The sequence below is a fragment of the Perca flavescens genome, chromosome 21, assembly GCF_004354835.1.
Source record: "Perca flavescens isolate YP-PL-M2 chromosome 21, PFLA_1.0, whole genome shotgun sequence".
Taxonomy (NCBI): Eukaryota; Metazoa; Chordata; class Actinopteri; order Perciformes; family Percidae; genus Perca; species Perca flavescens.
The window spans coordinates 14,090,462-14,113,297 of NC_041351.1; the positions used below are offsets into that span (position 1 = coordinate 14,090,462).

The following is a 22,836-nucleotide window of genomic DNA, read 5'->3' on the forward strand; positions in this document are numbered from 1 at the left end:
ACCACAACTGAGTTAGAGAAATTAGCTAATAAGGAGGCAAATTATCTGTCAAAAACCCTTAAGGCACCTTCAGAAAAACGCATAGCAAGAGCTCTTGTGTTGATAATAACCTGTCAATTAGAGTCATGATAATTTCACAGAAATTCAATCAATGTCACGCACCACTCTGTGTTCCTTGTGTTTTCCGAAGGGTACTTTTGTAATGCTTTTTCTAGCCAAATGTCCAAGGTATGTCAAGCAGCATAGCATAAGTCACATTTATACAATTAAGAGGGGTAATAAAGTAAATTATGTTCATGAATAGATGACGTTCTATTCCAATGTGACTTCAATGTTCTTTAGAAAGCTTTAAGGTATTTTCTCCCTCTGTGCTTTTCTTAAGGAACAGTTCCACCCAAAATTACATAACCCTCCTATGTGAGTCCCAGCTCCCCTGATGTTTGCACAGCCTCATCTATTGGATATGCAGGTTCTCTCCGACAGTGCAGACACATGTCTCCAACAGAGCTATATTCCACATGAGACAATACGCAAGCTGAGACTTCTGGTAGAGAGCAGTACAGGCAATTTGGACTTTCAGTGCAGCCTCTTGGCTGCAAAACACTTGCACTATGTTGCGTGGGTTGTGAAGACAAATTTTATGGTCACTTTATGATCTGTTTGGGAGAAGGAGGGGGTTCTGGAACTGCAGAGGCTTACTTGTTGTGTGTACGGTGGTCAGTCAAACTTTAATCAAGATTCAGCTGACATGGGGTCAGGAGATAATGTAGATAATTCAAACATTTCATTAGGGCCCGAATTGTTCCCTTAAGGTTCAATGCATGTTTGATATCTTCTGGGGTCTACTTTATTAACCTGCCCCTTTTGGCCTGTCACTGTGAACACATTCAAAACCCTTTTTAGTTTGTCTAATAATGGTGCTGTTAGATAATGACTAGACTTGTGGCTTAAGAATTAAAGCTGGTTGTCCGCTAATCGGAAGACATGCGGTTCGATCCTGGCTCCTCCAGTCCGCGTGTCGAGGTGTCCTTGGGCACGATACTGAACCCCAAATTGCTCCCATCGGTGTGCGGATGTACGTGTGAATGATTAGATTATCTCCCAATGGGCAGGTGGCACCTTGCATGACAGCCTCTGCCATCAGTAAATGTGTGTGTGTTATTGGGGTGAATGTGGCATTAGTGTACAGCGCTTCGAGTGGTCGAAGACTAGAAAGGCACTATATGCATTACATATACATATACTATGTACAGTACTTCTTATTCTGCAATGAACAAATGGATTAAAACATAACTTATTTTAACAAACATTACAAAACCTTTGCAACTGCATACCCATAGGTTAAACAATGTTCCCTAATAAGACCATTAATGTACAATACATACAGTACTGTATGTCACAGCTTCAGTCTTTTAGGATTGGACTAGAGTGAAGAACAACTAGAGTACCTTTGACAAATATCACATCGAATACCTATCTACCTGTCATGGCGACCAAGGCCGTGTGCTCTTTAACCCTGCACACAGGCAGCGACTGCCACCTTTAACCAACTGTCCCACAGGTCAACTACTATTTGTTTGTGCCATGTCAGGGACAGAAGGTCTCCCAAGGCTTGTCGTCTTGATGAACATGCAAGACATACAGTGCAGTACAGTATCTGTACATGTTTCTGTGCACGTGCGTGTGGCATGTGTGTGTTTGTGTGTGTGTGATATGTGCACGTTTCTGTGTGTGTGTGTGTGTGTGTGTGTGTGTGTGTGTGTGTGACATGCAAACAGTACAGAGCATTTATAGTATGCTTTGCCATGGGTTGGGCGAAAGTTGGAATAAATTACTTTAATTAGAGTTTAAAAAAGAAAAGAAGCTAGTGTCTCACAGGGCTTGAAATCAAAATTGCTATTGCTATTTTTCACATGTGGTCACTATCGCTGTTTGAATAATAGATACAAGGGACTTTAAACTGCATGATGATTATTACTGGAGACATCAGTACCACACAGGGACGTTGTGTTCTAATTTCTATTATTAAAGTTGCGTCTTGGAATAGATAACCTTTTAAACATTACACTTTTTAAAGTGTAAAGTGTTTTTTAAAGCCTAGAAAGTGAAAGAGTCAACGTTAATTGACTTTGACAGTAGTTTGTTTACATAGAGAAACATGATCATCACTGAGATTTGTTGCTTTAAAGGAATACGCCACCGTTTGTTGAACAGTGGCGTACCCTGGCTACCCTGGCTGTAGATAGGTGGGCCAATGCATTTTTTGTCTCAGTGCAAGTAATTAGGTTGGTTTTTTGTCTTTTGTTGGCTCACTTTTATTCACAACATGCTAACCGGCAACATAGGATTCCATTCACTACGCTAAGCTAACTAGTGGCGGCGCTGCCGGTGTTGCACCGGACTAAAACAATGCATGCACAAAAAATGCGTTGGCCCACCTATCTACAGCTAGGGGAGACCGTGATAAGCCCTATTTCAACAAACTGTGGCGTATCCCTTTAACAAAATGCCAAAACTCTTGTTAATTAGCTCCATTTTTACATTTTTAGGATACAGGTTTTGCATGTTGTTGGGACTCAATCAAGCATGACTTGCATCGTAAGCACTATATAATTTCCAATCACCATTGTGATAGTTGGCACTGTCAGAAGAACCAATGTGTTGTCCATAACTACTGCATTGCATATTTCTGTGAATATGGTTCTGTCCAAAAGGTGTATGCGATGTATGATGGGTAAACAATCAGCAGTCTCTCTCAGGACTTCTCTTATACGTAGAAGGGCCCTCTTTGATGTGAGCTGCAGTAAACACAGGCAGTTCTCTCTCCACCACAGTCTCCTGGGGGAAAAGGCTCAGCACAAGAACACTAATGAGCACATTAGAAGAAAGCCATAGAAAGCAAATGCTACAGTTATAAATGGAATTGTCTCTTGTGTCTGTGCCAATGATGCACTGTCTACAGTAAGTGTATGTGTGCAACAGAGTATATACAGAATATGGAGGCCTCTATAGGACAATTAGGTGAGCTCCATAAGGACAATTATTTTCCAACTTCATGATTTGGATTTGAATTGAGGCTGCAAAAAACTCTAATATAACCACTGTTTCCAGAGTAATCAAGCATTGGACCTCAAACGTAAAAGTGGGACTTTGACACTCATAGGTGCCAATTTATGTTTTTCTCTGTGGGTGATCACGGGCGCACGCCCTTTAAAAAAAAAAGCAGTCAAAATATTTTTGCATTTCAGAACCTTAGGAAATGGACAGCGGCCAACACGAACACACACGCTTATTACCTCGATAATAAAGCCGTAAAGAAGGCTATCTTTCAACTCAGGACAGCGCCACTTCTCACAAATACAGATAGGATTGGAGATGAAAAGTTAAAGTGACACGGATGGGGGTCACTAAAGAGGCGTTTTCATCCGAGAGACACTGTGATTGGTGGATAGGACATGGAGCAAAGGACTGACAGCGACATGACCAATCACACTATGACAGACGCTCCACTAAGCACCAACTGCAATGTTTAATTTTAAATGAATGTAGCCTACTGGCAGTCTGGCACACGTGGGTGCTCAGTATTTTCCGTGGGTGCTCGAGCTCCGGAGCACCCACGGTATCGCCGCCTGTGGTGACACTGATGTGACAAATGCCGCTGACAATAACAGTCGCAAACCATTACAAATGGACTCACCATTTATTCTGTTTAAGATAATAACAGGTCATAGAGAAGTGATTCGTAACAATCCTACCAGCCTGAAAACAGTGGTACAGCCTCTTACATTGCTATGTCAAGGCGTGTGTGTCAAAACTGATGCTTGTTGTATGAATTTGTGTCTTGTTAAAATGGTATAAATACTGTATGGTTCAAAAAGGAGCTTGTTCCATACCACCAAATGATCAAAGTCCATTGCAGTAGGCAAACATTGAAAATTGTTACCACAAAAATCCTCAGATCCACACTGCACTGCGCAGCATATCTGACTTTTAGTGCACCTTGATTGGTTGTATGTGTATGCATGCATGGAGAACATGTAGTTCTGTGACTTTTTTTTCTTCCCTTTTTACTATATAAAACCTTATGCGTCTGAGTTCCATGTGTCTTTTTCAGTTCCTGCAATATTAGCATGCATTCAGCTTTACATCCGGCTTTATCCCACTCCTCCCCCCCATTACAAATAGAGTTACATTTGAAAATGTAATAAATCCTATATTTAGTTTAAGCATTCAGACTTTTTAAAGATATTGATTGAAAGTGATTTAATCATAGTGACTGGGAAGGCGTACTATCCTCAGTATTCCTCTCAGATAACTCTGATCTCTCAAGCATCATCTGAATCTGTGATCCCAAGCCAGTTGATTCCTTGAAAGTTACCAGGGGAATCGGCAATCTGGATTGCCTTTGTGCAGTGGGGAGAGTGAGAGACGTGAAAATGATTTCAAAGAGTCCGGGATGAATCACGCTCCCACTGCAGCTGCCATTTATTAGCACATTTACCATCATGTTTTTCTTTTCACAGCTACCTTAAGGTCTGGGTTTCATAGCTTGCTAGAGGCTTGCATTGCGAGGGCTTTATTCTAAAAAGGCGTCATTAAAAGTGTTGACAAATGACCCTGATGGCAACTTGTATGTTTGTTATAATTAGTCACGACACTACGTCTTAATACTACCTAAGAGTAAGGGACACATCATTTATCTGTTATTACCTCTATAATGAAGATGAAGATGTTTTTAATAAAGTGAGATATACTCTCGGTACTGGGTTTATAGTGGGGGGGAAAAAAACTGTCTTCTCTTAAAAACACTGCTTAATTGGTTCGACTGCTTGGTTCTACTACTGGGTTTACACTCATCATTTAGTCCCCTAATAGTCAATAAATGACAACACAGAACATATCACATCAAAACATACAAATTCCATTCTGCTCTGACATGTTCAAGAAGTGGACTAATTGCTTCATTAACTTGCTCTATTTCTTACAGGGGAATATTTAAAGAACATAGCATGTCAACAGGATCTTGTTTGACAGGTGCTTGTTCAAAAGTGCCCGGGTTGTGTTTGCTGTGCTGCAGATTTTGTACCATTTCTTGCCTGTCACAGTGATGAAACGGGAACCCATAAGAAATTGACAGGCTGAATTGCTCAAGGCCAAACATATCTTTAGATGGCTTGTTTCTTGGTGTGGCCAACAGGGCTAAAAAAAAAGAGTAATCCTTTAAGATTTTTTTTTGCAGATTTCTGAGAGGTAATCACTAGAGGCTGTCTGTTTGTAGACCTTGTATCTGGTAAAGAAAAGTAGGCTTTATTTTGGAGAATGAAAGGTGAGAAACTTAGCACCTTTGATTAAATTTTAATGAAATACAGAGCATGCTGAAATGTGTGCATTTATTTTCACATGTATAGGTGCAATGTAAGAAACCACAGGGAATTTTGAAGATCAGTTATTTTAGAAATCCTTTGCACATTTAAAGTATGTAATATGTTTAATTTAAGACCACTCATGTCAGCCTCCCTCTGTCCGGTTGGAAAACTGGCACATTCACTGTCTGAACAAAAAAAAAGAGAGCCAGTATACAAAAGGTGCTGCTATAATGTGCCTTGGAGTTTTGTGGGAGCTTTGTCCCTCGTGAAAGAAATATATGGACACGTCATACATCATCATCGATTCGCATCGAAGTGCAGTGTCACAGGTACCACAGTGACCTTGTGTGGTTTACATCCTACCATTCTGCTCTGTCAACAACATGTGACAAATGAAATTATTGCTGCACTTGAAATACGTTTTATACAGAAAGGAATATGCCGTAATAGTGGATCAGCAAAAACCTACTTCACTGGTTCCTTGAAATAAGATTAGGTGAGGTGACAAGTGGAAAAAAATAAAGTTTTTGAAACATTTTAGCACAGATAAGATTACTTGCGACGCAGGTACTAAAAGGGTGTTCGGTATCTACCTGACCTTGGCTTTTGTAATGTAAATACATCAATGGTTAGGCTTACAGCACAAAATCAATTTCCTCTTTTGTCACATAAGCTCTGCCTTGTGTGCTTAAACCTAAACTGACCTAACATAGCAGGTGTTGTCTTTGTATATCAAACTTGTTTTCCTTCACATGTGATGACTGCCGCTGTTTGAATAATAGATACGAGGGACTTTAAACACCATGATAATTATTACCGGAGACATGGGTACCACAGCGGGACTTTGTGTTCTATTTTCTATTATTAAAGTTGCGTCTTGGAATAGATAACCTTTTAAACATTACACTCTGGGAATTTGTGGAATTAATAATACAAGATGTAATGTGGATTTTAAAGCCTAGAAAGTGAAAGAGTCAGCTTGGGTTCAAAATCTACTTTCATATGCATCACACTCTTGGGGCTGATGTACAGTATAATCAGGAATTCTAATTGGCAATCAAAAAGCAAGACGTTCAACAGATGCATAAAGTATGTACGTCTGTATTTTTTTCTTTTGAAAACATTCCCCTACATAGATGTATAAACAAACTAAAGTGACCCCAAATGCATCTGAAGATATTATATGAGCCACAGCAGTAAGTGGTTTAAAAGACAGCTTCCAAAGTTTTTACTCTGACAGAAAAGGGTCTTGGCTGGTCCTGGGAACACCACATATCTCTTTTTGTGTTCCCTTTGATCTCTTATCATCTCTTGGGCCTAACATGAAGAGCCCCCGGATTTATCGATCAATGGCCGTAAACAAAACATAGATTGAACTGGACACTGGGGCACAACAACCGGATTACTGACTTTTTATCCCTCCACATACGATTGGTCACAAGAGCTTCGGCTGACAAAGACGATTGGCTGGCAGAAGTGCGGCGCACAAAGCAGATTGGGCAACAAAGATATGGCAGACTCTCATGAAAGGATGATAGAAATACAATAACAAGAACATGGCATATGAGTGTGCGTGTGTGTGCATTTAAATGAAGTGTCTGTGTGCGCTATATAAATGGATGAAAGCGGAATCAGATGTGTAATCCTATTGTATTGGCAAGGTATTGAGCGTAATACCAGTCAATCCAATTTTCAATGCATGGCTACATGACGGAGTGAGAGAGCTTCTGAGTTCTAATTTCTGTGTTATTGTATATGTGTGTGTTTGTATATGCCATATGTGTCTACTTGTGCAAGAATGAATATGCATACACTAGCGTGTGGTTGCACATGCCAGCTCACAATATTTATACGTTGCTCTGACCACATGCCTGACAGCCGTGCATATTTCACAGGGTGGAGAACCCTGCATTGCAGTGCTTGTACACGGCAGCCATGCTTTTTATGTGAGAGTGGGTCAGACTAGAAGAGGAGAATTAAAGCTACATCCCAGAGCCCATCTCTCTCTTTTCTTCCTCTGTGTAGTTTAACAAATGATCATCTCACTTCCTTACAGCTGTAATGTATTTCTGTGTTTTCCAACTGTTTACTAAAGCAACAGACCAGGAAATTCACTAAGGAATTGTGGTTAAACTGCTTCATTTGAAACAAACAGCAAAACAGACATCAGTATATATGTTTAATAAAAGCAACAAATACACCAAAAGCATTGAAACGCACAACAAAAATAATAATACTGAAGCATATTATTGCAGTCAATAATGTGTGGTACGCCATGACTTTCTCTGTTGCATCAGGGTACAAAACTTGAAATGTTAATTTTGTAGTCAGTAATGAAGAAAGTAATTTTCTAGGGCTATCCTGCCTTTAGCCCAATGAGTGTCAGAAATATATATATATATATATATATATATATATATATATATATATATATATATATATATATATAATTAAGTCTTCTCTTCCAGAGGTCATTTCAGTACAAAAAAGAAAAAAAAACTAAACTTTAGAACCATGACAGCATGCCAAGTGCAGAGGCACATCAAAGAAATTATAGAAATGAGAAAAGTTCCTGTACATACTAGCTATAATAGAAGTTGAGAAAATGAGAGAAATGTACATTTTTTTGTAAAAGCTTTTCTGTGCAGTAGTAACTAAATCTGTCCTCTCTGTCTTTTTCTCTTCATAGCAGTGGCCCCCACACTTCCCAGTCTACGTTCAGAGGTCTTCAAGCCATGTGTGGAAGACAAGGACCTGGCCTTTTGTCTAAATGAGGGAGAGTGTTCAATCATTGAAACCGTGGCTGGGGTTCACAGACACTGCAGGTTAGTGTGTGTGTGTGTGTGTGTGTGTGTGTGTGTGTGTGTGTGTGTGTGTGTGTGTGTGTGTGTGTGTGTGCGTGTGCGCGTGCGCGCAGCATTTGGTTTCTTTCTCAGCATTGACGTTTCCTCTCTTTGCCCTTCCTCTTCAATCACTAACCTTGGGGTCCTTTTCATTCAAGCTGCTTTTTTCCTTGCAGCCTGACTGTCTGTCTTGTTTGAGTGATGAAACACGCGGAAAATCGTTGTGCACATGCACCTAAAATGCACCAAATGTCTACAATCATTCAAACCCTTCACCGAGGAATCAGAGATGCTTTGGCCGCACTAGATGTAGCTGATTCTCCCGATCCACACAATTCAACTACACAAATGGGTAGTGTTTATGGGAAGTGTTTATGTGCAGATCCAAGTAGGAAGCACAAGGGGAGCAAATTTGATCTAACTATCTTTAATTTGGTCTGACAAAACTTGTAATTTTTTCCCCCTATGGTATAAGATGCATTTTAATGGTTGGTGTAAAGAAGGGACTTTTGCTCCTTCTTTGATCTTACAGAGTTTTTAATTTTCTTTGATTTAGCAATTTTCCGCAATTTTCTTTTTTCCTTTAGTTTCACTCAGGCAGTCACTCACACCCTGAACAGAATAAATAGAGGTAACTCCTCCAAATATACCCTTAGCGGACTTTAATGTGGCGGGCATAACTAAAATGTTATTAATTACCAAGATAAATTTGTAGTAGACACAAATCTGATTCATAATAATGACTTTGACAATCTATTTGCATGCATTAGTAAGCCAATACCTTTTATCTGCCAGCAGGTTGTGTATCTTCATAATTGTCATAGAAAGCAAGCAAACTTTGTTTATATAGCACTCAAAACAAAACATATAAAGTGATTTACAGGAGGAGGTAAATAGAGGGGGGACTATATTTAAACAGAAAGTAAATGGTATAATATAATGCTTTTCAATCATTTTTGAGCAGCATATTAAGTAATATCTTTAATTTTTACACCAATGAACGCTTTAGTTTTTTGTTTTCTGCAAAAGCCACGCATAGGAAACAGTACGCTAGGAAAGCACGTTTATAACTAATGTACATGCGGTTGTATGTGCATTTCAAATTCATGTGCACCCATGCACCGTCTAATAGGGAGTGCAAGTTCTTGCTTGGATCTTCAGTTTCACTGTTCTTTGTACAGTATGTTCCTGCATGTCTGCTCCTCTTCTCGGCCTGATGCACCATCCACTTCAACTCTGCAATCACTCTCATACATCACTTTAAAAATACATGATAAGATATTTTCTCTCAAGGAAAAGTTGTGCTGAATGGTGCTGAATTGAAAAACAGCTCATTAGTACACCTACCTGGATTCAAGGGGCCTAAATCTCAATCTAAAAAAAACAACCATGTTGCATTATAAATGACGCATGAGTCAAGCTTCTTAGTAAAGTAAATGTTGAGCAAAAGAAAGTTGAAAAACTTTCATTAAAACAGTCACACGATTCAGACAATTAATCAGATCAATTAAATGTAAATTTAGTATGTTTTAAAGATGTTTCTTTGACAAATGGAGAAACACATACAGTTTTAGTTGTAACTAGGTAATGGACAATTATATTAGTTTGCATTGCAGAAAATAATACTGAATGAAGTAGTAATACTCTCACTCAATCAACAGTTAAATATAATGATTTATAATTTCATGGAATGTATGAGCAGCTCAGAATAATTCAATGATAGTAAGGAGCCTCAATGTGTGTCATATGTCATATGTATTACAGTGGCCGGCACAACAATTTGGAATGTTCCATCTGTGCGACCGCAGCATCAAGAAACCCTCAAGACTTGTATCAATTACCCTCTAGGCTATAATTAGCTACAGTTGAATGACTGCATACGGGTTGACTCAGGAAAGACTGGAGGGCCTAAGTAAGCCCTGCTCTTGAGCTGAGGGCATGTTGTGTGAAAGAATGATTGCAGGTTTGTGAGTACTTAATTGGAAGGTTAGGGGTGTTTTTTTGTCTGAGAGACGTCCAGGCAGTGAGTCAGAAACATATCATTATTTTACTCAATCGATCAATTTTATTTGTAAAATGAAATCCTTCAAAGTACAATTCCAAGTGTAATTTTATCCCATCAGCTCCTTAAACTTGTGCATAAATAATTATAAAGCAGAATGTGGCCTCCGATCGGCACACAGAAAAAGAGTCACCCGGTTGAATGGCACCTGCACTCTGGTGCCATGTAATTTCTACGATGCTCCATTGTTCCGACCTGTCAATAACCTGAAAAATTCCCTTTGGTCCTACAGACCACTAGTCCGACGTCCACCAGCGATATTACGAATCCCCACTATGGCAACGCCAAGACCCGCCCTTCAATAGCATTTATTGACCAGGCGTCCATGCTTACGCAAGATAACATGACCCCATTTGTACAGGTCCTATCCCCTGACCAATCGGCTATCCTAACCTTAACCACTCAAGGTCAAATGCCTAACCCCAACCAATCGAGCTGCTTCGTAGGGCGGGTCTTGGCGTGGCCATAGTGGGGGACGTCGGACTAGTGGGCTGCCAAAGGGAATTTTTTGGTTATTGAGAGGTCGGAACAATGGAGTGTCAGAGAAATGTCAGTCCCCAGTCCCCCTGCACTCTAGGATCCAGCTAACGTTAAGTCTCCGTGAAAAGGACACCGCAGCTCCTGACATCCCGCTGGAAACCTACAGAGGCTAGCCAGCTCACTGTCCGACACCTGCACACTGGCTAGCAGGATGGCCAGCAGAGAAGTCAAGTCGCAGTCGGTGTGCCATTCCTACACTCTTGTCTCAGTGCCCCCTCTGATGTAGAGATGGAGATGGACACAGAGATGGTCTTGCTTGTCCATGTAGTCAGGATCGTAGCCATAGGTCGTAGCTGATAGCTAGATAGTTCGCACCTTTTCCTCTTTGTTTACTATGATGTTTACATTTGAAAATCTTTTTTCTCTTGACTTCTTGATGTTGCTAGCAGAGTCAGCAGGGCATTGGTAAAATGATTCCCCCATCCTGATGAGTGACTCGTAGTCACGAGATGGCCCCAGAGATGGTCAGGCTAGTTTGAGCTCATCTTCTCCACCTTTTTCTCTGTGTTTACACTGATGTTTACATTTGAAAACTTGACCGGCCAGCTGGCTTTGTAAAATAGACAAGAGCTGAAGGAGTGGCGACTGGAGAGGTCTGCACCAGAAATCCCCAAAACCCTTTAGTTGCACTTTCTCCTGATAAACTAAAACTATATCTAGTATATCAACTACTTAGTGAACAGTTATCTACCAACACATTTGCCAAATGAACATCACATTATTTCTATCAACCTGTTGAATTCAAGTCTATGATTCACTTGTCATTTTCCTCTTGTTTTTTCATCCACGTCTCTTTTGGGCTTGCTGAATGTTTGACTTTCCTCGCCAGCCATTTGTTTACTTCGGATCTCTGCCATTTCATGCTGAGCAGGTAGCGTACAGTCAGCTTGTGGGAAGTTTTTTGCTGAAAATGGTTGCCCACGGTTTTATTTTTCAAAAATGATTCAACTGTATTGACTTACTAGGGAAGAGGATTAGGGCCACATGTGAACAAATATATTTGAGTTCTGAGTTTAAAGTCAGAATTCTGAACAAATTTTTTACACTTTAAAAAAAGTCTTTAATCTCGGAATTCTGAGAATAACGTCAGAATTCAATCTCAGAACTCAAATACATTTTTCACATGTGGCCCTAATCCTCCTCCATAATTTACAGACCAAAACAATGAGCTGAAAGCTGCAAATAGCAGTAGGGTTGCTGCTGTGCCATTACTCTATTCATACTACCCTGTACACACTGTTAGTCTCGGTTCTTCTTCCTGTCAGAGATGCTTTGTGTGCTGATTAACCTTGATGTTGTCCACGGAAACAACTAACAGAGAAAAAGTTGCTGCTTGAAGTAACACAAGACTGATGATTACACTGAGGTTTTGGGTGGAGAAACTGCCATTGATCAATCATCCCTTCGAGCAATACCGGATCAGCATCCTCATGACAATAACTGCTGATGTCTTCGGCCTGTTCTAAAATACAGAAAAGTAAAGATTAACGCTTCCTTAGACGTCATCTTCTCCTTTAGGCCAAAGTTCAAAGAGAATAATAAATGGTTGGATGTGTTCTGACATTAGACAAGTAAAGATGTCAGACCAATCTTTAAAACACAGTTTTGAACTTGGGAATCAATTTATTTTGTTATGAAACATTTCCTTCGCTCTCCTCCTCCCTGCCGGATGTTCATGTTTGGCAATGCTAATAAGGCTCCCAAAATAAACATGCAAATGTGAGTTTAAGACCTACTTTCACATCAGTGCTGTTGCTTTTTATATACTAAATACAAAACATTGACAAGATTCCAAAGGTCTTCGGTAATCGGGGATCACATATAGAATTATCACACTAGGAAAACTTACAGTAGAAAATACTCCATTGTTGATCAAGGTTTTTTTTAAGGCAAGTCAATACTTCCCTGCCGAATATTTATTCATTTGATAAGTTGAAAATGGCAGTGTAATCATTTAAAGATCAAACCAATTACACTTGATTTAGTGGCACAGCAAATGCCAAATGTACTAGAATATGTACAATTATTTTGTACAGTGCATATATGAAGATGCATTAAATTTTTAAAAAGTGATTTAAACCATCTTTACATTTAAAAATTAATGTAGTTGACTCATAGTCTAGATCCGTACATGTGAAAGTGAAAGTACAAATATTTATAATATTTAACTATATGTTACTTATTGCCTTCATTGTCCTCAAAGTCTCCATTACTGGTACAGTATGAGTCAAGTTCCTATTGAAAAGCAATGCTATGTTAATGCAGTGTCTGGTTACTTCATAGAAATCAAAAAATAAAGAACTGGTCTAATTTGAAATATTTAACATCAGTTGTGACAACAGCACAGCGCAAAACGCGAAGAACTGTTATATTAGGCATGTGTAGATGCAGATTGATATCAAATATGCCTTCAAGAGGAGGAGAAACATGATTTTGATGTGCACTTCTGATAGCAAAACAGAGACTAAGACGATGGCATGCTTTTCTTTGGCTCCGAAATGTCAGACTCACTGAGCGCACAACAGTAGAATGCACATATTCTATGAAAATATGAAAAAGCCAAAGGTGGAGGAATACATTATCAGGAGGTGTGGTAGAGCTGGTTGTCATACCCAATCATGTCACCTGTTTTCCTATTCTTGTGTTCAGCACCACAGTGCTCAGACAGTTCTGTGATGGTGAGTCTGGAATAAAACCCGCCGCGAAAGCTTCTCCCCAAGGGCTAAGTGTGTCCTTGTGCCAGAGAGTATCACCACGGGCAAATGTACGGCACCTTAAATTAAATTAACATTGGAAGAGATAACATATGTTCCTGTGATCCTACCAGAATTCTTAGCCAATGAAAGAATTCAGTACGTAAAATGACAAAGTGAACCTGCGGCACACTGCTGGGACACACTGGCGTTGCGTGTACCTGCCAGTACCTGACAGTGCCATAGAGGATACAGCTAGCTCAACAACTGTCACTCCATGCGTAATGGTACATGCTGATGGTTCTGGGTTGAATAACAATAGCAACACACAGCCACAAGTGTATTTAGTTATGAAAACCTTTTTTTTCTACAGATGATGGATTCAAGTTAAAATTGTCAAACATATCATCTGCAAAAGGTTTTAAAAGAATATGTTCATGTATTCATTTATATACTTTGGGAAAGAAAAGTAGCAAAAGACTGTGCCTTGCACCATGTTCTTTTGATTTGATCTGTCTAGATAGGCAGTAGCCTACAAGGGTGAACTATAGTAATTATTAACACCAGGATTCCAGTGCCGCATAATTGCTACTGACACAAACCGTATTGTACCTTTAAGCGCAGCCAAGTTCATTTCAAATCAGCACAATATTTGTGTTTTGTGTGTTTCATTTTGTTTATAAAAATGGCAACAGTTCTATGTGGAGTTGTTAGGAGGTTAATTGGTGGTGCAAAGAGTAATGCATTGGTTAGCTCTGTATGTGAGGTCTATGGATCACAGGAATGTGTAATTCAGTGTAGCCACATCCACCTCCAATCCTCCCAGAGCCCAAGAAAAAATCCTTATGGCCTCTGATAATATCTTATAGGAATAACTGTGTTGTAATTGATCATTCTGCATGGATGCCCTTCATTCAGCTCAGCCCTTATTGATGATACGCCCCAACCTCTTTCTGCATTTTTCAATGCAATTATTTCTATTTCTGCATTTTTCAATTCAATTATTTCTAGCAGGTTTCAGTTTATAAAATATTGGACCTGTTCAGTGATGCAGGTTTTTGACTTTGATGTGAGGGCTCAGCAGTATCAGTCCGACATGTGCTCAGCAAACCAAAAGCATGCAGTTAGCCACGGTTGGAGGATGTTGTAGAATATATTAGTCGAAATGAGGGTGCACTGCAGCTTTGGCCACCACCTGCAGCATTGTGTTGTGTTTTGGTAACACACTGCAAAGGATTTAACATTCAGGCATTGAGAAGCTGCGAGCTTTACTCGGGGCATGCAATACAGCAAAGATGGAAATTCTTGTTCGTTGTATGTGGATTTGCATGATGTGCATGCTCTTTTTCATTCTTTATGTACACAAATAACACCTACTCATCTACAGAACGTCTGTTTTATCAAACCGATATTCTTTCTGCAGCAACATTCCAAGCATTCAGTTTTTTTGTTTACTTATTTGGAAATGATTTGTCTTGCAGAAATCAGTAGAAAAAAAGGTCTTTCTTTACTGATTATACTTACACTACACAGAGTGTAGTGTTGTGTGGCACAGATGATGAAAAGCTGCTGTAAGTTTTTTTGTAAGATTTATAGCTGAAACAGCTTGATGCCACCTTGCCAAAGAGACACTTAAAGCAGAAAAAGCACATGAATTGGACCTTGCATTATGTGTATCAGTACTATAATAATAATATAATAATATTTTTCATTCTGATTGATATGTAAATCCACAAACAAATCAGAAAAAAAAGTTAAGAATACAGGTACATATCAATTAAATAGAATGCATTTTGCATTTTAAGACATTTTCAACAAAGACATCTTTTTTACCATCTTAATTTCCGCTGGTAGGATATTTGAATGCCTTTGTTCTGATCTGGTGATATTGCCAGTATCAAGAATTTAGTGGCCTGTACATGGAATTGGAATTGAAAGAAGGTCTAACAGTGCAACCATCATAGAAAAGGTTTAAATGTGGATTTACTGATCCTGAGATAAAGGGTGTTTAGTTTTGATGAAATGGAAAAGTTTTATCAGCGCAAATTTGGCATTAATTATAGCTTTAGTTCAAATCAAAGGGAATTGCCCTGCCTTTTCTGTCAGTGCAGATCCTCACCTATTAATGACAATAGAGATAGTTATTAAACCAGCAAAAGAGATGTGTTGCAACCTTTAATAATGATGATTATACAGTAGAAGAAGAAATATGTCTCGCCCTATGGTTTCTTTATGTTTAACCATGCCTTTAGGTATCCGTGCATTTTAAATGGTTTAGCTTTTATTCTCCTCAGCATGGAGGATGAAACACTATCCTCTATGTGTATGTGTGTGTGTGTGTGTGTGTGTGTGTGTCTTTGTGCATGTGTGTGCATTAAAAGCCTGGCAGAGCTCAAGGTAGCTCGTGTCTACTATTACCATGGTAACTTCTTCCATCATTAGTGTGAGCCCAGAAGCAGAAAAAAATAGTTCTTGACTCACTTATAGTGCGCCTGCTGTGGCAGTTAGATTAAAATGCTCCACCACAACTAACCTTTTGCGTAATGCTATATATTTTGTGCATTGATTCTGATTGATCAGACATTAAAATGATTGCCACCTAATAGAATGAATAATTGCTGCTGTGAATAATTCATGACAGAATTTGCACATTTGATTGCTTCATCCAAAGCATGCTGACATAGGGTATTGGATCATATTTAAATGAACATTGGTTTGTTTTATGTCTGTTCCTTCAAAACCATCTCTGCAGATGGATAACTAGTAAAACCAGTATTTCATAAGCAAAATACTTACACTGTGTGTGTGTGTGTGTGTGTGTGTGTGTGTGTGTGTGTGTGTGTGTGTGTGTGTGTGTGTGTGTGTGTGTGTGTGTGTGTGTGTGTGTTCATCTACCCTGATGAGGAACCAAATGAAATCTCACAAAATCTTTAAAAAAGACTGTCATTCTCTGGTCCCCATGAGGAAAAGAGCAATTTCTATTGGCAGTTTGCTGTTGGGTTAAGGTTAAGGATAGGCTGAGAGTGCTTGTGTGTGTTTGTCTGTGTCTCTGTGAACCTGTTTATGTCTTTTTCCCAGGACACAAGAGACGTTGACAGCAGTATTAACAGAATCTGATATGACAAACTGAATTATATAAATGAAGACCACAGCCTCTTAACTTTCCCTTCCTGCTTTCCTTCTTCTCATATTCCTTTTTCTATGGGGAGCCTGTTCAGCGATTAAATTGTCACTGCACCGTCAGACCTTGACAGGCTGCACTAATCCACGATGCTGTCGCTACTCCTATGATCCATCCTGCAAGGGAGGACGTTCGCCAGGCTTAAAGCCAATGGGCCATGTCCCCCACTACCCCATCCAGCTCTTGTGTTAAAGCAACACAATTATAAACGTGGGAGCAGACTTACCTGTTGGCAACATCCCATGACAGACCCATCGTCTTGCCTTGGAACTGAGTAGAGTTGGCACATTAAGTTTCTAATTCAAGTTAATAAATTGAAAGAAAATTTAGGTGCCCCAAATGTTAAATTATAGTGCATCTCCTCCTTTTCTGACCAGCAAGAAGAAGACAGATATATATTTTATTATCAATAAGTCTATATCGACGACGTTTCATTTACAGGATTGTTCCGATGCTGCCGGAGGTTCCGCCGGATGTCCCTCACCTTCTGCTTTCTTTGTGTTGGCCTTCTAAACTCCGGTCGATTCGGAAAACATCCTCCAAGCTCGAACCGACAATCAAATTATATATATATTTTTTGGATTAAAATTCTCATCACACACTCGACAGCCATTTTAATTCCAGAGCTTGCCTCCCTATGTGCACGTTTCACTAAAACAAGTTCCTTCCCGAGGTGATTTTGCAGAGACACCGTACCTGTGTCCAGTGCTTAGCGCCGCCCAAGACGTTTGTGATTGGTTTAAAGAAATGCCAATAAAGCAGAGCACATTTTTTTCCTATCCCGGAATTTTGTGTCTGTAGGTCTGGCAATGCAAGAGTATCTCTTAATATAGGAGTAATTTCTACTTGAGAACATCTGCAAGTCAAACATCATTACTGTTCCTATACATACTAGTAATATCATACACACTGCTGTAACCATATGACTCCATCTCCATCCATGCTTCCATCTCGGTTCTTTCAGCATTATATTTTTACATTCTGCAGGCTTGACACAAACACTGCAGATGAAAGAATCACGTGTCCATATTCAGCTAACAAAGACTGCCTTGTTTTTCAAGCTACAAGACATAATGAGCAAAAACCCACCATGCCTGCAGACAATTAAAATTAACACTTTTACAAGGCGTTGGTCTATGAATTACTGTTTTATTCATCAGCTTTTGTTTTTAGGAGCCTATATGATATTGCTTTTTTGATTTTATTGGCATGCAATACTGTACATCCTTGTTACAGTATTTACAAAGAACAGAAGTGCCCATAAATGATAAAAAACAAACAAAAACATGTTCAATGTCAAACTGAAATTCAATTAGTTTTTGCTGCAAAATCATTATATATTGTACAGTATGTCCTTGGTTTGTTTTTGACTTGTGGACTTACCTTTTCAAAATTGTGCCAAAAGAAGAAATTAAAATCTACTGACAATGTTGAGCATCTGTGTTGGCGGGCACTAAATATATTTTGTACGTTACTCATACCTACTCCTCGTCGTGATTAAAATTACGGGGTGACGTGCGAGTTTTGATAGTCTGGGTGATGAAAGGGTGGCAGCTAATGTTAGCTAGACCTCCTCTTTTGTGTGAACTGAGTGTGCGAGAACTTCCTGTGACTCAGCAGGTGTAACAAACAAAATGTTACATCTAGTGTGAATCAGTGCTAGCGTTAGTAAGCTAGGCTGACTAAGGGGGGAAAATGTCAATATCAACAATCGTAGGGTACAATAAGTCGCATAACACAGAAGTTGACAATTCATCTCCTACATGGATGTATTATATTAACTGGATACCAGTTGCCACACTACTAAATGGCACCCATTGACTTAAATAAAAATTGCTCGCCTAGCGCATGAGCCCAAAAAGTTGGTATGGTTTAAAAAATCATTATACAAACAGTAATAATTGATTTGTGTTGCAGTACTGCGAGTGGCCACTTGGAGAAATTGGCAGCAAGGCTTAGTGGTTGGGCCGTATTCAGGCTGCAGTATCATTATAGAAATATTAATTACACAAAAAGTGAGGAGAACTCAAATTTCTATTTGACTTTAAGATTTTAAAGGACAAACCACGAATACTTGTGCCTTTTACAAAGTCCCATTTCTGAAGAGAACTGTGCACAATCACATTTGCAGAGGAAGATCACAAACAAAATGACAGACACAGTCAACACATAAACACAGCATCTCTCTCCACTCTCTCTTCCCCACATCAAATGCACACTCAGACTTTCGATAAAGTATTCAACACAAAGAGACTGCATAGGATTTGAAGGCAGCGGTACAGCCTCAGTTAGTTGCCTGCAGCTCTTGTCATTTTATTGTGAGCCCTGCTGGTGAAGGATAACAGCTGCTTCTCATTACCAATGTTTAGTCTAAGTCATTTTCCGCAGTGGACACAGAATACAGACCATATAGCTACATCATCTTGTTTAAACACAGCAGACTTTGATATTGCTGTAGCCAACGCATGCAAATGCCTACTGTGCCTGTGCCTGAGGAGGAGTGAAGAAGGGTGACATGGGCTAGATGATTTGGGATAATTAATTGTCTTTTTTTAAATAGGGAAACAATAGAGGATCTAGTTTCTTCCCATCTCAGGGGAATCAGATCTCATACCTTTCAGATCAGGAGTTCAGGTGCAGTGGAGACCTTTGAAACTGTACTAAGGGTTGTCATCTGTATTCCACCAGAGGGAGCTGCGCTGATTTCATCACCACATGTAGCTAGATTAGGAGTTTTTTGGTTGCTGCTCTATTGGAGCACATTGGCAAAGAGATCATAAAGCTGAGTTGTTAATACTTCTGTGTGTGTTTATAGGCAAATTCTATTTATACGTAAATATGGTTTTCATGGAATTACTGTGAAATCAAAGATAACTTATTAGCCTTTACTGAGGAAAAATTAAAACGAGCCTCTGTTCACTTCCCATATTATTGCCAAACTCCTCTATTTTCCCCCACATTCTGCCTCGTCTTACTCATTTTGTTTCTCTGTCAGAAGCAAAGTACAGTAAGACTCAGGCCTTCTTTGTAGCATCTTTACCGGCTTTATTTGAGCTGCGGCTTGTACATTTTATTCTCAAAAGGGTGTCAAATAAGATAAACAGATCAGTTAGTTGGGACGAGCCAGAGGATTCAGCGAAATAAGGGAAGAAGAGACCACTTGAACAAGAGATAGAAAATGTAGGAAGAAAATAGATGGAATAGGTGCAATTGGTGGGGCTTAATCAGGGTGATATTTCATCATCAAATGATCTGACGCGATTCTTTATTTTTCCTGATCTCATCGTTCTGCTTGGCATGTTTTCACAAGAGAGTTTGCTTTGGTATTGAACCGGGATATCTGTCCATGTTTATTAATGGAACGCTCCTGAATTGAATTAAGTAAAGTAGCAAATTAAAGAAGACAGATAGAGGCTGAACGAAATCCCATTGTTCCACCTCAACCTGTCTCAGGCTGAGATCAATTACTAAGCGATACACTAGTTTAATCCATGTTAAGGGGAAAACAAAGCAAACTGTTGATAAATATTAATTTGTCAATACAGATAGATGTTGATTAACAGAGCTAGGATGGGAAGTGTAGTTACAAACATTAAAGCTAATTTAAATTCTAATTTTAACAAGAAATGATGGGGTTCCTCTTGTTTTTATCTGAAAAATGGTAAAAGCAAAATGATGATCTAAGACTATTGAAATATTGCCAAAAAGCATTTTAGCTAATCATAGTTCTCAAAAATAATATTAGCCTTATGAAGCCTCACTTAACTAATTAAATTATATCACAACTTGTTGAGACACAAGCCTTTTTTCCTAAACCATTTTTTTTTTTTTTTTTTTTGTTTTCTCATTCAAAGCTGCAGTGGGTAGAAAGCAACAAAAATACCAGAATTTGAAATAGAGTGAGACCTCTTCCGGCAGCTCTCCCTCTCCCCTCTCTGTCACACAGGCATAAACATGCACCGAACAACCAATAGGAATGCTCTCTCTCTCTCTGAAATGACCTGTGATTGGAAAAAGTCTCCTGTCACAGGCAAGATTTTCTAAAACCTAAAAACAGACATGCAGAAGTCTAGTTTTTTCTCAGACAAATTCAATTACAATTTTCGGAAAGATTATTTTGGAATTTTTGCCCAAATACGCCAAAGATAAATTGTACACAGACACAGTTTTTTTTTTTTATAAAAATGGCAAGTAATGGTTTTAAAACATTTAGACATTTTTAAAAGAAACATACACCATACACCACACAGCAGTACTGCTGTCAGTACTACATCCCTTATATACTGGGCTGGATGTACCATTGGGTTGATTGGCAAGACAAAAAGGGCGCCACCCTCTTTAAAGCGTAACTCTCGCCAAAATTTTTGTGAAAGTACTCAAGTCAAACTTTCGGTTAAAAGCATAATTAGGACGGAAGCCTCACTTTTATTAAACTTTTGTTTTTTGACAAGAAACAAAACGAAAAGAAAAACCAGACAGATCAAGTGACAGCAAGCAAAATCGTCATAGATTAACCGAAATGCTCAACATCTTGCAAAACGGGAAAAGAAAAGGAAAAAACAAAAACGAAAAAAGGGGGTCTTTACTTAGCCATTTCCTAGTTATTGCTTTCTTGCTACCTGCTAATAGTATTTGTAACAAATATCTATCTGTCTTTCTCAGCCCTGTTGATAGATTTCCTAAATACATACAGTAGGTTGTAATGTTTGAAATCTAATTCTTGGTTTTTGTTTTCCCCAAATAAAAGATGAGATAATTCTATTCCATTCACTGAATTGTTTGGGAGGTACTTCAACAGGCAATGATTGAAAAAGAAAAAGCAGCCTGGGTAGTATATTCATCTTTATAGCATCTATTCAGTTGTACATGTTAATTGGTAATAATGACCAACGATTTAGGTCTGCTTTAACATCAGCTGTTATAGGAATGTAATTGTGGTCATAAATGGCAGAGACCTCTTTAGGTATATGTACCCCTAAATATTTAATTGTATTACTTTTCCATTTAAATTGACAGATTTTGTAAATATTTCCTTGTGGATCGTAGTGAAAGTAAGCGTTTGAGTTTTATGCAGATTTAATTTATAGCCAGAATATGAACCAAATTCTTTAAGAAGATATAATAATTTGGGCAAACTTGCATTAGGACTGGTGAGTCTCACGAGTATGTCGTCCGCATATGCACATATCTTATATTGTGTGTCTCCCATTAATACCCTGCGCCAGAGGCTCTATGAAGAGGGCGAAAAGAGTGGGACTGAGGGGCATCCCTGTCGACATCCCCTTTCAAGAAATATTGTTTTGGATAGGTCCCCATTTATTTTAATTCTAGCCATAGGAGAGGTGTATTGGGAGTTCAAATATCTAATCACCTGGTCATCCAAACCAAAGCGCCTAAGGACCAAATATAAATATTCCCATCGGACAGAGTAAAAAGCATTTTCGGCATCAAGACTTATAACTACAGCTTCCATGTCACTTTTTCTCATGTGGTCAATGAGGTGGAGAGCTCGTCTCACATTGGAAGCGTCACTTTTAAGATTGACCGTATTTTCATTTTCGGTCAAATGGCCTTTTGAATGGGAGTGCTAGGGGCACTACTATGATCGCATCAAAATCGCTATTTTTAAAACACTAAGAAGGCTAGACACAACATGAAACTTTGCTCCAAGTATTACCAGGGCCTTAAAAAAGAACTCGAGCACTGAGAACATTGTTTGTGTACATAGAGTTTACTAAAAAGCTGAGATTGCGGCGAGTGGAAAAAACAACTGCTAAAGTGAGTTGTTCAAAACTTTTCTTTTTAGTAAAATCTGTAAAGCTCTAAGAGAGCCCTTTTTAGAAAGCTGTGCAATATATGTGTTTTTGTTGTATGTGTCATGACAGAGTACTTGATAAGTGTGGTGGTGAATAGTGACTTTATGGGAAAGCTTAGTTACTGTTGCCTTTCAAGCTGTCAGACATGTAATGCTAAATAAAGAACCAGCATTGTTCTTGTATTGTCGTGTAGAGTGAGTGAGTCCTAATATTGTATGTATGATATAGAGAAATGTACCGTAACCCTGTTTGACTGCTTGGCTTACATACATCTCGGGGAAAATTGCTGGGATTTTTAGTAAACCATCAATTGTTTTTTTTCTGCAGTGCCAGAA

General features: G+C 38.9%; 1 protein-coding gene across 3 annotated transcripts in view; it reads left to right on the forward strand.

The window, feature by feature from the left end:
• LOC114548452 (uncharacterized) overlaps nucleotides 1-22,836 on the forward strand; it is a 336,064-nt gene that overhangs the window by 207,528 nt on the left and 105,700 nt on the right. For all 3 annotated transcript variants that reach the window (XM_028568420.1, XM_028568421.1, XM_028568422.1), the window contains exon 3: nucleotides 8,056-8,191. The gene's annotated coding sequence lies outside the window, so the exon portion shown is untranslated. The remainder of the gene's footprint in view (nucleotides 1-8,055; nucleotides 8,192-22,836) is intronic.